General features: G+C 39.8%; 1 protein-coding gene across 1 annotated transcript in view; it reads right to left on the reverse strand.

Annotated features, from left to right (window-relative positions):
- Positions 1–13,684, reverse strand: part of arvcfb (ARVCF delta catenin family member b) — a gene marked incomplete at its 5' end in the record, with an annotated part of 301,150 nt that extends 287,466 nt beyond the window's left edge. The window contains one exon of the mRNA XM_080432834.1: positions 13,585–13,684. The remainder of the gene's footprint in view (positions 1–13,584) is intronic.
- Between the last annotated feature and the right edge of the window lie 1,497 nt (positions 13,685–15,181).

Consider the following 15,181-nt stretch of genomic DNA (forward strand, 5'->3'; position numbering starts at 1 on the left):
AAAACCTGCCTGAGAGCGAGTGAGAGAGGGCAGCCCTGTCCTTACATTTTAGAGCATGTGAATTAGAGAAAAAGCCAAAAGGTGCATGGGGAGACAGTGAAGAGCAGACCAAGGACGACGTCAGGATCCAATCCCATGCAAGGAAAGGGACACCTGTGTTCTCAAGTTAAGTGGTATACTCACTTCTTAGTTTGTATGCTGACAGCTAAAGGCAACCAAAATGAAGGCCTGCATCTAGGGGGTCTGGATGGTGTCTGACTGTATCTTATTTAATTTGCAGTGGGGAAATACACTGACACAGAAGAGGAGATGAGTGTATATCCAGCAGGTATAATAATGGCAAACAGGATAGAGCACATACCAGGGCAGCGTAGAGGACAGACAAATTGGACGAATGTATTTTAATACAACTGTCAAAGTAGGGCGAAGAAAAGCTTAGCCAAGCTCTTCCTGTTGCAGAAGAATTATCAACCATTCATTTAGACTAATTATGTGATTCCAGGGGCTGACGAAGCTTCAGTCATCCAGTAAGTATGTACTGTATAATTATGTATATTATATAATGATATTGTATATAGTTGCTGTATTTACAAATGTGTGTGTGTATTAATATATCCCCTAACTCCCATTTAAAGGTAGGGTAAGTGATATTTTTGGGATTAGTTTTTTGTTAAAAAGGTTAAAGTACTATATTCTGATAGTAATCATTGCTACAGAGCGTTTGTTCGGTCACAGGGGTCTCTCCAGCTCTTTAGTAAACAGAATATAGTACATTTTCAGGTAGGTGACAAAGTTTAAGCCAATCAGGAGAGAGCACTGAAAATGCATTTTCTGTTTAAGAAAGAGCTGGAGAGACATGGGAGACTCCTTTTACAGAACAAACACTCTATAGCAATGACTATTATCAGAATATAGAGCTATTTAACACTTATTTTAACAAAAGCAAATCACTTACCCTACCTTTAAGTGTTTTTTCCTGTGTTATATGCATATATATGTGTATGCATAATTGTATGTCTATTCGTGCATCTCCATGCCTGCACTATGTGTGCTGGACTGGTGCAGCATATCTGGTTTCATGGCTGAAGCATTCTTCTAGACACTGCAGCACTGCCCTCTGTGCTGCATAGCTCTGCAGCAGCCACAGTTGATTTCATCACAACACTAACACTTGGACAACACACACAGACCGTGATTTCCACTGGGTTGCCCGGATACCACATACACAGAGGATTGTCACGTGAGCTACACTTCATATACAGAAGAGGCAGAGGGAGGTACGGTATTAGAAGAGGTACGTAAATGTAATTGAATAATAAGCAACTCCCTAACCCCAAAAATGAAAGAGCTTCCCCATTAAACTGTTAAATTGAATCACTGGTGACGATCGACAGACCCGTCTCCAGACGACATAATATGCCAGATAATGCCACGCTTCATTACTTTTCCTCTCCAAACCCTGGATGAGTATTCTGGTATGGGCAGGAGGGCAGGCAGGCAGGAAAGACAGCTTGCATCCACAATCATTCAGGCACAGCTGGTCAAGGCCTCTCGCTTTCACTCTCCACAGCGGACCTAAGACCCCCTATCCCCCGCCCCCACCCAAAGGCACATCAAAAACTCTACCACACATAAAGCTGAGCATTGATGAATACGCTGGCACCTCCTCTGCCACATTCATGTTCTGACAGTGTCCCTTTATATTTGCTGCCAACCGCTTAAGTAAGGGAGAAAAACATTTTCCTGCTTTTATTTGACAAGCTTCTTCATGAGGCCAACTCGCATGACCCCACATAAATCAGCTGTCACTTGGCTTGCCTGGCCGCAGTACTAAACACTGTGTTGGACCCCAGAATATATGTGCAGGAGTTAAAGTAATACTTATCTGACAGGACATCGTCCATTCATCAAAAGGATGGGTACAATGCTTTTTGTTTTTGTGAAAATGTCATGACAGCAGGATTGCATTGCACATTAACATTTTTAGGCCTACAGTATGTGCTGGTTTGTTCATTGTCATTGAGCAGTGAACGGTTATTCTAAGGATGAGTAAAGATTATGCACTTATAATAATATTGATTGATACTTGGAACCTCTAGAGAATATCTTCTTGTAGAGGCCAACAAATTGCAATCTCTTGTCTAATGTTCCACCACTGTGCAAGTACACAAGTGCTTCCTAAAACGTACTCAATACTTTTACTGAAATGTATTCAAAAACAGTATTAGTATTCTAATCCCTGTTAATCCAATTGTGACAGTGGAGGCCTCTCTCCGATGAGCACAGAGAGGGAATGCGGCCCCACAAATGTAGACTTGAGCTTCCTGTGTATGCTAATTGGTAATGCCTTTCAGAACCAATTCATCATTTTGGAAATAGCATCCACACACTGAGGGAATAAAGGCCATTTTAGAAAAATTTAAGGTGAACTTGTGGCTCAGCCAGTTATATTTGTTTACAAAACCAAACAGAAATCTAATAAATCTTTTTCAATCTGGTTCATGATCCATCAAGTCATCCCCTCCCTATCTTGCTTCCAGTCTCTCAACTGTGCTGTCCTGTGTAATACAATAGAAATCACTTACAAATAAAAATAGCAATGGGTCGCTGTCCAACAATCTGTGATTTTGAACTTCAACCAGATACTACTACAATACCTTATGACCAACATGGCAAACACCGGGAGTGTTTATAATGTGTGATTAATTCACATGAATAAAAACTGCTGTTTGTGTCATGAGTACATCCACACAGAATGTGAATGTTACACGACAATAAAGCAATGTAAAAATAAAAAAAAAATTAATTATTATTATTATTCAAAACTAGGTCAATTTTACACTGCAAATAAAAGCATGAACGTGTATGAAGGAGGCATCACCAAAGTAATATAGTTTGAGCTTTGATGTGAAATATTGTCCCCGGCTCGTTCCAAGGACCTTTTGCCTTGATACACTTTTTATCACAAATACCACAATGTTATATGGATGTATTACGATTTTTGCTTCCACTCTATTACAATCCCAAAATACAGTGGAATATGATCGCTGTATAAAGATAGAGGTATCTCTCTCTCTGTCTCTCTCTGGAAAACTATAGGACTTTCTGTTTGAATAATACTTCAAGGCCAATATGTGGGAATTCCCATCAGGAAACAGTTGCTATGTGGTTGCTAACCTGTCATTCAATTCATTTGATTGGCCAGAAACTGAGTGGCCAAATGTCACCGCTTTCTATATCTGTCGTCTCAAATTCAAATCCCTCCAGTGTTTCAGACAATCTTTGATTTTGAGTTGATTTATTCGCCATAACAAAAAACATAGGTCATGCTGTACACATTGCCGAACACATATACAGGTACATTGAAAAGGTTGAGGATAACACAATACTTTTTTACATTGCGGTACAGCCATATACTCTACAAGATTTTGACCTCGGCTTGTTTCTCATCATGTATATGTCCTTTTCAGTGGATCAGCAATCAAGCTGCTCTCCACAGGAATGGGTTGCCACTCAGCAGTAAAGTTCAATAGGACAGGCATTTCCCATAGACCATCTCACACTCCTACAGAGTGCAGGGATACAAGGTGAAGCAAGTAAAAAGAAAACATCCCTAAGCTTCGTCTGACCTTTCTCTATCAAAAAACAAACAAATTACAGTTGCTGTTAGGGTGCCTTCTTTCTCCTTGAACCATCTAATGATGTGCCAACCTCATTTCACACTCTCAAGCACCACTGCTGCTGTCAAATAGGAGCAATGCCATGATTTGCAGATGAGAATGGCTGCCTACACATCAGTATTATGTATTAACTTTCTCACAGAAACCTAATCATAGTTAAGTAGACTTCTTAATTTTTTACCATTATAGAGCCAATAGCATGTAACAGAATCAATATTACCAAATTAAATTACCATTATGTCACTTAACTCAATTAATATAGCCCCAAATTAATAGCCTATGACTTGATTGTTTTTTTTATTTTAATCTCTTTGGATTGCCTTTGGCTCAGCAAATAAAGACTGGACGATAACTAAAATCAAACCAATGCAAGGCAAAGCTCTATTAAGTGCGAGACAAAATCCAATAACCTTGTGAAAGAATAGAGACGCCAATATACTGTAGATGGCTGCCACATTTTTTACAGGATGGTTCTTCAACTTCTGCTGCTGTTTGGCTCCATCCCCCAAGAGGAATAAAAATATAGTTCATAAAATTCAGGTTATAGGTCATTGGAAGGTAGGAATGGTCTGTTAACTTGAGAGGCAATATAGTTTTGTTTTAGCGTAAATCATTTGCTACAACTACCACTCATGACAAGGGAGACTACAATGGACAGCCTTCTGACAGCCTGGGTATATGAATGTGGTATTTTCCACATGCATTCTCAAGATGTAGTGTCTGATCTTTGTGTGTTGACCATATTTAAATGGCATCCATTTTGTTCTTATATCACACCCAGGGAAAGAGAGTTGTATTCATGTCCCACTATTGACATTCCTGTATTTACACTACCCAGGACAGTAGTAACAGTAGTAAGTAGTAACTAAGCAGCTCTTATCCCCAGACATAGTCAAGGCAGGTCACAGGTTAGCGGCCAGCACTAATCTGACTGCATGTGACACAGTGACCCATACTGGGGTGATCGAGGTCATTGAACAGACGGACAGTCACATGTACAGTCTGACTGTCTGTCAGACCAGCCAGCCAGACTTACAGAGAAACAGATGGGCAAAACCACAAGAAGAAAGTCAGGATTATTTGTTCATGTCTCAGAGAGTGATGATGAGAATATTCTGCATGTACAGTGTGTGTGTGTGTGTGTGTGTGTGTGTGTGTGTGTGTGTGTGTGTGTGTGTGTGTGTGTGTGTGTGTGTGTGTGTGTGTGTGCGTGCGTGCGTGCGTGCGTGCGTGCGTGCGTGCGTGCGTGCGTGCGTGCGTGCGTGCGTGCGTGCGTGCGTGCGTGCGTGCGTGCGTGCGTGCGTGCGTGTTTAGTGTGTGTGTTTAGTGTGTGTGTGTGTGTGTGTGTGGGCGGTGTACGCTCTTGTGTGACATCATGACATCCTATAAGCACAGGGACTTAGTGACACTGATCACACCAGCACATCCCCACCATATGCTGTTGACAATCAAATGAACTGTCTAATACCTAAATGTTTGTTTATGTATGTATATACACATCTGTGACTTTTGTAGAGGCAAGATCAAGGTTATCAAGGATCAAGGCTGCTATTCCAATCCATTATGAGGTCACAGAGGATGGTGCCATTTTGTGACCACTGCTGATGGAGCTGGGCAGCTGATGGGTTCATTTTGGGTTAATTCCTGATGTGAATTTTGAAAAGCAAAATAAAGAATATTTTAAAAAATAAGAGGACTTTAGAGGAATTTAGAGTTTTCAACGGGTCTGAAATTACAATCTAACCCAAACGGACCCGGTTGAGTTGAAGCCCAAGCCCCATACCCACCCCATAACCCCCCACCCAACCCACCCTCATCGCCCCCCCATACCCCCACCCCCATATCCCCGACATTCGCCACACCCCCATTTTCCAGTCCCCTTCCTACCTGAAAGCCCCCCTATACCCACCCGTCACACCCATCCCCATACCCCCCACACAGCCCTCTACACCCCTCCTTGCACCACCATATCACCCACCACACCCCTATTTCCACCCCATTACATACCAAGCAGCTGCTACCTTAAAGACCCTCCATATCCACCCACCAGCTTTCAGTAATAAAATGTTTTACATCCACTACTAACGCTACTCCTGAACATGAAATATGGATAACATAATTTCAGCAAATTTACATTGATGTCTAGTGGTGATATGTCGATTAATGTGAGAGAAATAATAAAGTACATTCATTAATTAAATAAAATAATTTGCTGTTCACTTCAGAAGTACCTCCACAGAACTATTGATTTATTTATTTTTAGGTTTGGAGACTGGTGTTCAACCATCTTTAGACTTTAGTTTAGGTATTCTTTACTTAATTCTCTCAACTTTATTTCTGTGTGATTTCCTGTGATTTTTGAGAGCAGCAATCACACACAGGTGTGACTGCAGGCAGAGCCATGCAGTCATGCCTTATATGGGGATTGGTGGGGCGGCTACCTATGGTAATTAGGATTAACTGGCACACCCCTTCAAGTTACGAGGATTGGGATTCATCATCATAAGAACATAAGTTACGAACAATTCTGCCTTTTAAGAACGTTTCATGAATCTGACTCGACTTCTCTTAGGAATTCACTTAGGAAGAAATGAAAGAGGAAACAGTAGGAACGTATTGCTGCATGAGGCCCATTATGCCCAGGTCTCCCAGCAACTGGGTGGAGAATGAATGCTGACAAAATCTGATTAGAAACCAATTTGGACCCTGAAGACATCTTATGTCTGTCTGGCACTGGATTCAGAAGCCATTTGAGGATGTGCCTGAGGAATGATTTAACTGAGAATCATCAGAGTACTAATTCAGGGTGGCAACTGGCAGAGTGGTTCAGTGGTCAGCATTGTGGCCACACAGCGATAATGTCCAGGGTTCAGTCTTAGTCTCGCCCTGTCAATGTAGAGTTCACACGATCTCCACAAGATTCTCCAATATAGCTCTAAGATAGCGTAGTGATTATTATATCAATTGCTTTTTCAATGAATCAATTATAAATGTTTCATTTTTGATATTTTTTTCATTGACACAAATGTTTATTGCATTTTTCAACCCCCCCATATCAATTATTTAGATTAGTTTTTTTCCATTCATTCATTAAATCATTTGTTGGACAAAAGGTTTCATCTGCAAAGTTGTCACAGCTATCAAGAATATAAGATTCATCATGGAAGCCCTTTTTCTTTTTGTTACGGTCAATTTATTTTTGTATTACGGTCACGTTTTATGGATCCATGGTTCCTAGAAGATCCCAAATGACCATGTAAACTTGTAAAAAGACAAAGCAGCAGCAAAACAGCAAGAGGGGACCACAATCAATGGAAAAGGAATACTGTAGAGTTGGTTATTGCACTGTTGTTTGTCTAGTCTTTTGAGTTTTAAATTTGGCATCTTTTTATTGGTGTATGTGCTTTTAAAAATGTCAATAAACATATTCAATTCAATTTAAGTTGTAAGATTTCTATGAACAAAGCAGTCGTTTCATATACAGTAGTTCAACTCTATTCCTGTGATACGTGACGTTCTCACACTTCTAAATTTTACCCCTTGACAGAAACAATCTATAAAGTTTAATTAATGAAGCTCTCTGCCTGGCTATGCAGTGTTGCGACCCAGACAAAGATGTGAGTTCTCTAGTTTGCATGGCAGTAGATGACGCAGAGCAGGTGTCAAGTCAACTGATCCCTGGCAGGCTCGTGAGGCAGGCAGGGCCTGGGGTGGGTTGGAGGTGAATATCAATCGGAACGACAACGGAGGTGGTGGGGAGCAGAGCTCTGCAGGTGTCTGATCCATAAAGAGCTATTCACTCTGGCTCTGGCCTGGCTTCCCCGAGCCCAGTCACCATCACAGCCAGAGTCAGTCAGTCTGATCACTATACAGCCACAGGACAGTTTTACCCATGATCCATCACACCATGCACCAGTGGAAACATGGAAATTACTCTCATTACAAAGTAATATTGAGTATGGACATCATGGGATGTCTCGACCTGTTACACCGGTTCAGAGAAATTCTTGACAGAATTCTTGACAGAATTTGATGTTATTCTTGAAGCACATCAAACAGGCGATTACACCAAGACATCACTATCACTACACAAGATATTGTGATATTTTATTTTGTCCATATCACTCAGCCCTACCTGCAATATGTTTTCTGGACACATTGGGCCTCATGCAGCAACCGTTCTTAAGAGGACATTTTTTCTTAGACCCACTTAAGAAGTTTTTAAGAAGATTTTGGTATACTCCAATGTTTTCTTAGCTGTGATCTGTTCTCAGGTAAGAACAGAATCTACACACACTGAAGAGCACTCTTAGGGTGGCCTTTGAGTTCTTAAGTGTGACATGTTTGTGCAAAAATAATTAATTCTCGAAGTTTCTTCAATTCTACAGTATAATATAGGATTTAAATTACAATAATATTTTTATCATATCTTTAGAGCAAAAAAGGTTCTCAAAAGTGTGGTCTGGGGACCCCAGGGGTCCTTGAGGAAGTACCAGGGGGTCCACAGTAAACGAGGAACAGTTTAATCACTTTAACCCTATTTTATACTTTGTTTGAAAATAGCCGATCTACAAGCTCACAACACGTCCCATTACTGGCCATTTTGAGCTTGTAGATCGGCTATTTTCGAAACATTTTGATCAATCTTGAAAACAATTCCCTAGCAGCCAAATGCATGTCAATTTGGGGGTCCTTGACATGAAAATGTTTGAGAACACAGGTGTGACTGCAGGCAGGGCCATGCAGTCATGCCTTATATGGGGATTGGTGGGGTGGCTACCTATGGTAATTAGGATTAACTGGCACACCCCTTCAAGTTACGAGGATTGGGATTCATCATCATAAGAACATAAGTTACGAACAATTCTGCCTTTTAAGAACGTTTCATGAATCTGACTCGAATTCTCTTAGGAATTCACTTAGGAAGAAATGTAAGAGGAAACATTAGGAACTTAATGCTGCATGAGGCCCAATGGCTTTTGGCTGTTACTGGGATCAAACCTGAGCTGAAATACTAGAAGATTGATCAAATCTATTCCATACAGTAATTGTTCAAGGATATGCTCATTATGCTGAGGTTATCATATGCAACTGAGAACTCACAGAACACTCATTGCAGAAACATTTACCATCTCCTTCTTTGATCTCCTCACTATGCCTTGACAATAACACTAATGCCTTTGGGCTAATTTATACTTTGTTGATTCACAAAAAGAACTCACTTAAAAAATATATATATGTTTTTCAGTAGGAAATCATTTGAATATAATGACACAAGTTTAAATTAGCAGCTCAGTGGCTTTGTGGTTAGAGTGGCCGCCCTGAGACAGGGTCATACCAAAGAAAATGGAACCCAGTGCCTACCTGCTTGGCATTCAGCATCAAGGGCTGGTTTGGGGTAAGTCCCTGCGACATACTAGCATCATGTCCAGGGGATGTATGTGTACATCAAGTTGCCTCACGCTACAGAAACAGGAGATGGGCCTCATGGCTCGGCAAGGCTTACTTATAAATTAGCCCCAATAGCCTACATGTCAATATTGAAGTGCTTGGAAGAAAATGGACTTGCTCAAGCCTGATGTATACTTAGTTGTGTGTCAGTGCTGTGCACCGAAAATAACAGATCTATAAGCTCACAATGTGTTGCATTCAGAGCGTTGTGAACTTGTAGATTTTTTGACACTGGTGCGCAACTTAGTATAAATCAGGCTTGACCTTACGACATGAGTGGGGCTCTAATGGATGATGTGCTGATTGCCATTTTGTACAGTAACAACCTGATTAAGAGGACCAATGGTGCACACCTGACAGCCCTTTGCATTTTTCTCATTACTGTGGTGGTCTTATGTGATGAATAATAATTAATATTGATCATCAATAGCCTTTACTTAACATATACTCAAGGCAGATTTTAATGGAGAGGCTCATCCTAAATAGCCCAATTAAAGGACAACTTAGTTTTTTTTACAACCACGGTTTATATTTTAGCTTGTAATTAAAGTAAATAAAAGATGAGTGTTATTTTTTTTTTCATTTACTGCTTTCTATAGTTTTAGCAATTTTCGCGATCTTTTTTACAGTGGGCGAGGGCATTCTGTCCGGTGGCTAAATATGTCTTTTTTACACAATAAAAAAGGTCCTGTGGTCTTTGATGGCCAGATGTGAGTTATTGGGGGCTAGAAGAGCTACTGTAAATAATAATAAAGAAAACGCCGGGTTATTGTGTAAAAAAAGACATATTTAGCCACCGGACAGAATGCCCCGCCCACTGTAAAAAAGATTGCGAAATTTGCTAAAACTATAGAAAGCAGTAAAAAAAAAAGTTTTAACACTCATCTTTTATTTACTTTAATTACAATCTAAAACATAAACCTTGGTTGTAAAAAAACTAAGTTGTCCTTTAAGGGATAATGTTTGGTCCATGGAATTCTAGTCTCATCTGGGAACAATCGACTAGAACTGGACAGTGGGAATTTTGTATTTCTTATACTAAACTAGCAGCAGCCTGGGTCCCTGAGAACCAATGTCTCATCCTGTTTAATGACACGAGAAAAACTAATAACTGATGTAATCAGTCATCATTTGTTGCTCAGCGATGATGAGAAACAAATACAGTCTTGGCTGCTGGCCTTCCTCTGTGTCAGTCAACAAGTCGTTATGGCAGTGTCTAATTAGCATTATGGTGAGGTCACAATTCAACCACTTCTCAACAAACATGACACCAATCAGCAAGTCCCAAACAGCAAATTCAGCCTGCTGAACAGGCATGGCAGACAGTTGGTTCACTGTAAAATCTGTAAAAGTCTGTGTTCATTTAACTCTGACAGTGTACAAAATGGAACCAAATGGACTTACGTATAAGTGTCAATTTTGAGGATTTTACTGTGTAAATTCTACACAGTCTGCATTATTGATGCATTGTTGACAAGTCTGGATGGGCTGTACTGTAGGTCTAGCAAAACAAATCTGTTGCTCCAAATAAAAAGAAACAAATGTAGATGACAAATCGCCCATGTTTCCTCTTAAATTATCCACTGAATTAGCAGATGGATCCCTTATTTTCCATCAAAGCAACTTGGATTTTAACTTATATCTATGTATAACCCATGTATAATATATACTTTGTTGTATGACAAATAATAAAAATAGCCAATCAATAAGCTCACAGCGCTTAAAAGTGAGGGGCCAGGTAAAACTATTTGAAAATGTGCCAAAAATACAGACAAATGGTGAAATGTGGTTAATGTTCACTTCTGTGCTCCTATGGGTTGTATAGGCCGGTGGTTCTCAACCTTTTCAGGTCACAACACCCCATAATAATCATATTTGAACTGGAGACCCCCCCCCCCCACCCTGACAAGCAATTGTAGGAGTTGAGGCATTACATTTAGTTTGACACGGTAACACAGATATATATTGTGAAAATAGACGATCTACAAGCTCCGAACGCCTCCCAACACGAGGCGTTGTGAGCTTGTAGATCGGATATTTTCAGGTTTTTTTGCCTCTTTCTTATATTATTTGACAATTTGGCCAATGTTTGACCAGTTTTTATAGTATAGTAGTTTGTTGATTACTTTTGATGCAGTAATGGTAGTTTTTCTTTTCAAGTATTAAAAAGGTCTTAAAAGTCATTAAATTGTCACTTCACTGTCATCTGGGGGCCGCCCCAAAATCATGTGGGGACCCCCATGGGGATCCCAACCCACAGGTTGAGAACCACTGGTATAGGCAGTAGACAAAGTTCTCTCTCACCGCAGGACTCAGGTTCATGTTCCCTGCTGCTGTCTTTTAATAAGAGCTAAATCAAGAAGCTCCAAGGGGTGTCTTCTGTGACTGAACCTGCACTCTCTGACCTCTGCATGGAGAATGATGAGTGAGGAGACGGGAATTTGCCTTTAGGGATCAATATAGTCCTGAAAAGAATGTGAAATGGCTAGCTGGCTAATGAGTGTGTTTTTTTTTTACAGCTAGGCCAAGTCTTGAGTCAGTGGATTCGATGAGAAAGACCAATGACTTTTCACAAGGTATTTGTAGCTACATGGAGGCTAAAGCCACCTACATAGTAAAATAATCATTGATAATTCAAATCCCATCGGTAACAATCGACCCATTTTGGTCGATTGTTCCTCTCTGAGTTAAATGAACACTGGGGTTTACTGTGTACTGCATACTCAAATATTAGCTAAGTAATGTAAGATCATATACCATCTCCCTTATACCACAACATAATTACTTTTGACCATGCTTGGCCATGCTTCAAATATTTGTATACTAGACATGTAGTCATATGTAAAGTAATGGAAATATGCGTGCAGTAAAGTAATGGCAATATGCATGCAGACATCCATAGCCTAAATCCATCTCTCTTTCTGGGTATTAGAGTACCAGTAGTCCAATTAGCATTATAGTGAAATATAATGCACAGAGTACAGTCGTCTCATCATCCATCACTATGCATTAAGCTTTGCACCGAAACATAATGCAAGCCCTAGAATGAAATTCATATTTAGACATACATAATGTGCAGTCAGTCAGTGAGAGAGAGAGAGAGAGAGAGAGAGAGAGAGAGAGAGAGAGAGAGAGAGAGAGAGAGAGAGCGAGCAGGGGCAGGAGTAAGAATGAATGTGTTCTGACAGAACACTGAGTAAATGAAAATTGTAACATTGTAACATTTGAAAGCAGAAAAGTGCCATCTGGGCAGATGCTGTAGCGGCAGCTTGTCAAGGCATGACCTTTTAACTGACTTACTGTTTATTCTAATCTACATGCATCTTTTCTCTCTGGTACCTAGGCGCTCAGCAGCCAGCTGTACGCACAGCATTGTATCAACTCTATATACCCTGAGACAATATGTGCGCCATGATTAAAAGGCAACAAGGGAATCAAAGGCAGGTAGCCTAGGCAATATGTGAGAGTATGGCCACCAGTGCCACACATCATTCCAGTGATGGAAGAAGTACTACTCACATGTTTTACTTAAGTAAAAGTAGCAATACTAGTGCAATGTAAATATACTCTGTTACAAGTAGAAGGCCCGTATTAAAAATGTACTTGAGTAAAAGTACAAAAGTATCTGTACCAAAAGTAAAAGTACTTATTGTGCAAAATATCCCATTTCACAGGTTCAAAATGTATTAAAAAATGTATTGCATCGCAAGTTTGTAGATCTACTATTTTCAAAAGGCCAAAATATATATATGGCTGAAGTGGTTAGTGTGTTTTATAATGATAATTAAAATCTACAAAGTAACTAGTAACTAAAGTTTTCATATACAGTAAGTGTAGTGGAATATAAGTACACGATATTCCTCTGAGATGTAGTGGAGTAGAAGTAAAAGCATTGCATTTTTTAAATACTGAAGTAAGTAAAAAAAATACCTCCAAATTGTACTTAAGTACAGTACTTGAGTAAATGCACTTAGTTACTTTACAACACTGAATAATTCTAGCAACTGGCCCCTGCTCCATCCCAGGTAATTGCAAGTCAGAAAGAAAGAACAGGGAGACTGACTGACTCTCCATGGTTACTCTGACTCACTCAGAGCAGGAGGGGCCAAACAATGGAATATAGTAGGCTCAGATGATTGACAGGTCGTCACACTCACTCACTGTCTGTGTGTGTGCACTGACGACAACTGCACATTTCGCAGAATGTTTATTTTGTTGTAAAAACCGACATTTACAATGAAGTAGCCTATTGTTCTCTCTGGCGTGATACATTGAAACGACTGTTTTTTGTTTGTTTAGCAAAAGCACGTATATACATACAACAGCAGCGCCCGTCCAAATCAAAATGCCCGCATTATCTTAATATCAATTCATCATTAACAAGCTATTATAGGCATCATCAATTTCTTCATGGTAACATTCACCAGGAAAAATAATAATAATATGATCTTACCCTGGTTTTCTTGACTTATTATAGCGTAGTCGTGCAGCAGGCACCCGCACGCAGTGCAGCCTCAACTTGGCGATGTCGGACTCGGATAATATTCACCCGATGGATTTGTTGTACAACTGTATTCTCCGTCTGATAATAATGCAACGACCCACCTATTCCGATATGTACCTTAATTTAGCCCGTTCATCCTTCTCTATGGTCCAAATCGATGCGTTTATAGTCCAAACACCGGTTCCAGCGGTAGTGCACGGCACGCACGCAGTGGCCAAGTTACTGTAGCAGGTACAGTTACAGTAGCAGGCTATTATAATAACTGTACATCCTCAGCACAACGCTCTTTGTTGTTTGTTTGTCCCCCCTCCACACAAAAACAAAAAAATAGTAAGGCTAGAGGCAGTGGTAATTAATTATTTTCTTTTCTTTTTTTCCTGCTTCAATTAATTAGTGAGTATTAGTGCCAGGTTCGATTGTGACAGAAAGGACTGGGGAGACATATATTTACCCTCTCATCCACAACTAAGTGGTCGGTGCTGTAGGCTATTAACTGTCTGTCTGTCTGTCTGTCAGGCCTCAATGTCTCCGCCCTTCATCATCACTTGCGCAGAACTGTCAAGGTTGAAACTATTAATTACTTCAGTTGTTGTTGTTGCAGAAACAGATTTAAATATCGTTTAGTTGACCGAATGATTCTTTTCGTCATTGGTCACCATGCACCATTATGTATTTATTTGATATATAGCGACTCACACTCATGATATATCATGATATGACATGATAATATATATATATATATATATATATATATATATATATATATATATATATATATATATATATATATATATACATACACATATATATATATATATATATATATATATATATATATATATATATATATATATATATATATATATATATATATATATATATATATATATATATATATATATATATATATATATATACACGTGACACACACACACACTTTACGCACACAAATCTGGATATGGATGAGTTGACAGAGAACTCAGAGTCATTACTGTACTTTGGTTTAATATGAGCTGTGCTCTTGAGCTTTCATCTGTTCACTTGTTTTCACTTGCTTCAACACACCATCACATTAACTGTTTTCCATAACAGCTCCAAGCAGAATTTTTAACTCTATGGCAGAAGGAAGGGAAGGATAAGCGGGGTGTCGCTTGCCAAAAAAGAACAGATCTACAAGTTACCAACGCGTAGCGTTGATTGCGACGCGGACGCGTTGATGTCTTGTAGATCAGTGAGGAGCCATTGGGCGGAGAGACTTCTTCCGGCAGCGTGCCACAATGCTAGCCAATCAGCGTGAAGACAGTGGAAGACAGTGGGGAGGTGCGTTCGATATGATGCTTTACAGTGTCCGAGTGGGCGGCATACATACCATAGATAAAGTAAAGTGTAAAGTAACTAAGTACATTTACTCAAGTACTGTGTACAATTTTGAGGTATTTTTGGGCGGTGAAACCGCCCCTATAAGTGAGATTTGGAAAAATGTACATTCTCCTGCGCTGTGATCTGGGCCCAGGAAATTAGTAGAATTATCCTGCGCTGTGATTGG

The sequence above is a fragment of the Gymnoscopelus braueri genome (assembly GCF_963280865.1).
Source record: "Gymnoscopelus braueri genome assembly, chromosome: 7".
Lineage (NCBI taxonomy): Eukaryota > Metazoa > Chordata > Actinopteri > Myctophiformes > Myctophidae > Gymnoscopelus > Gymnoscopelus braueri.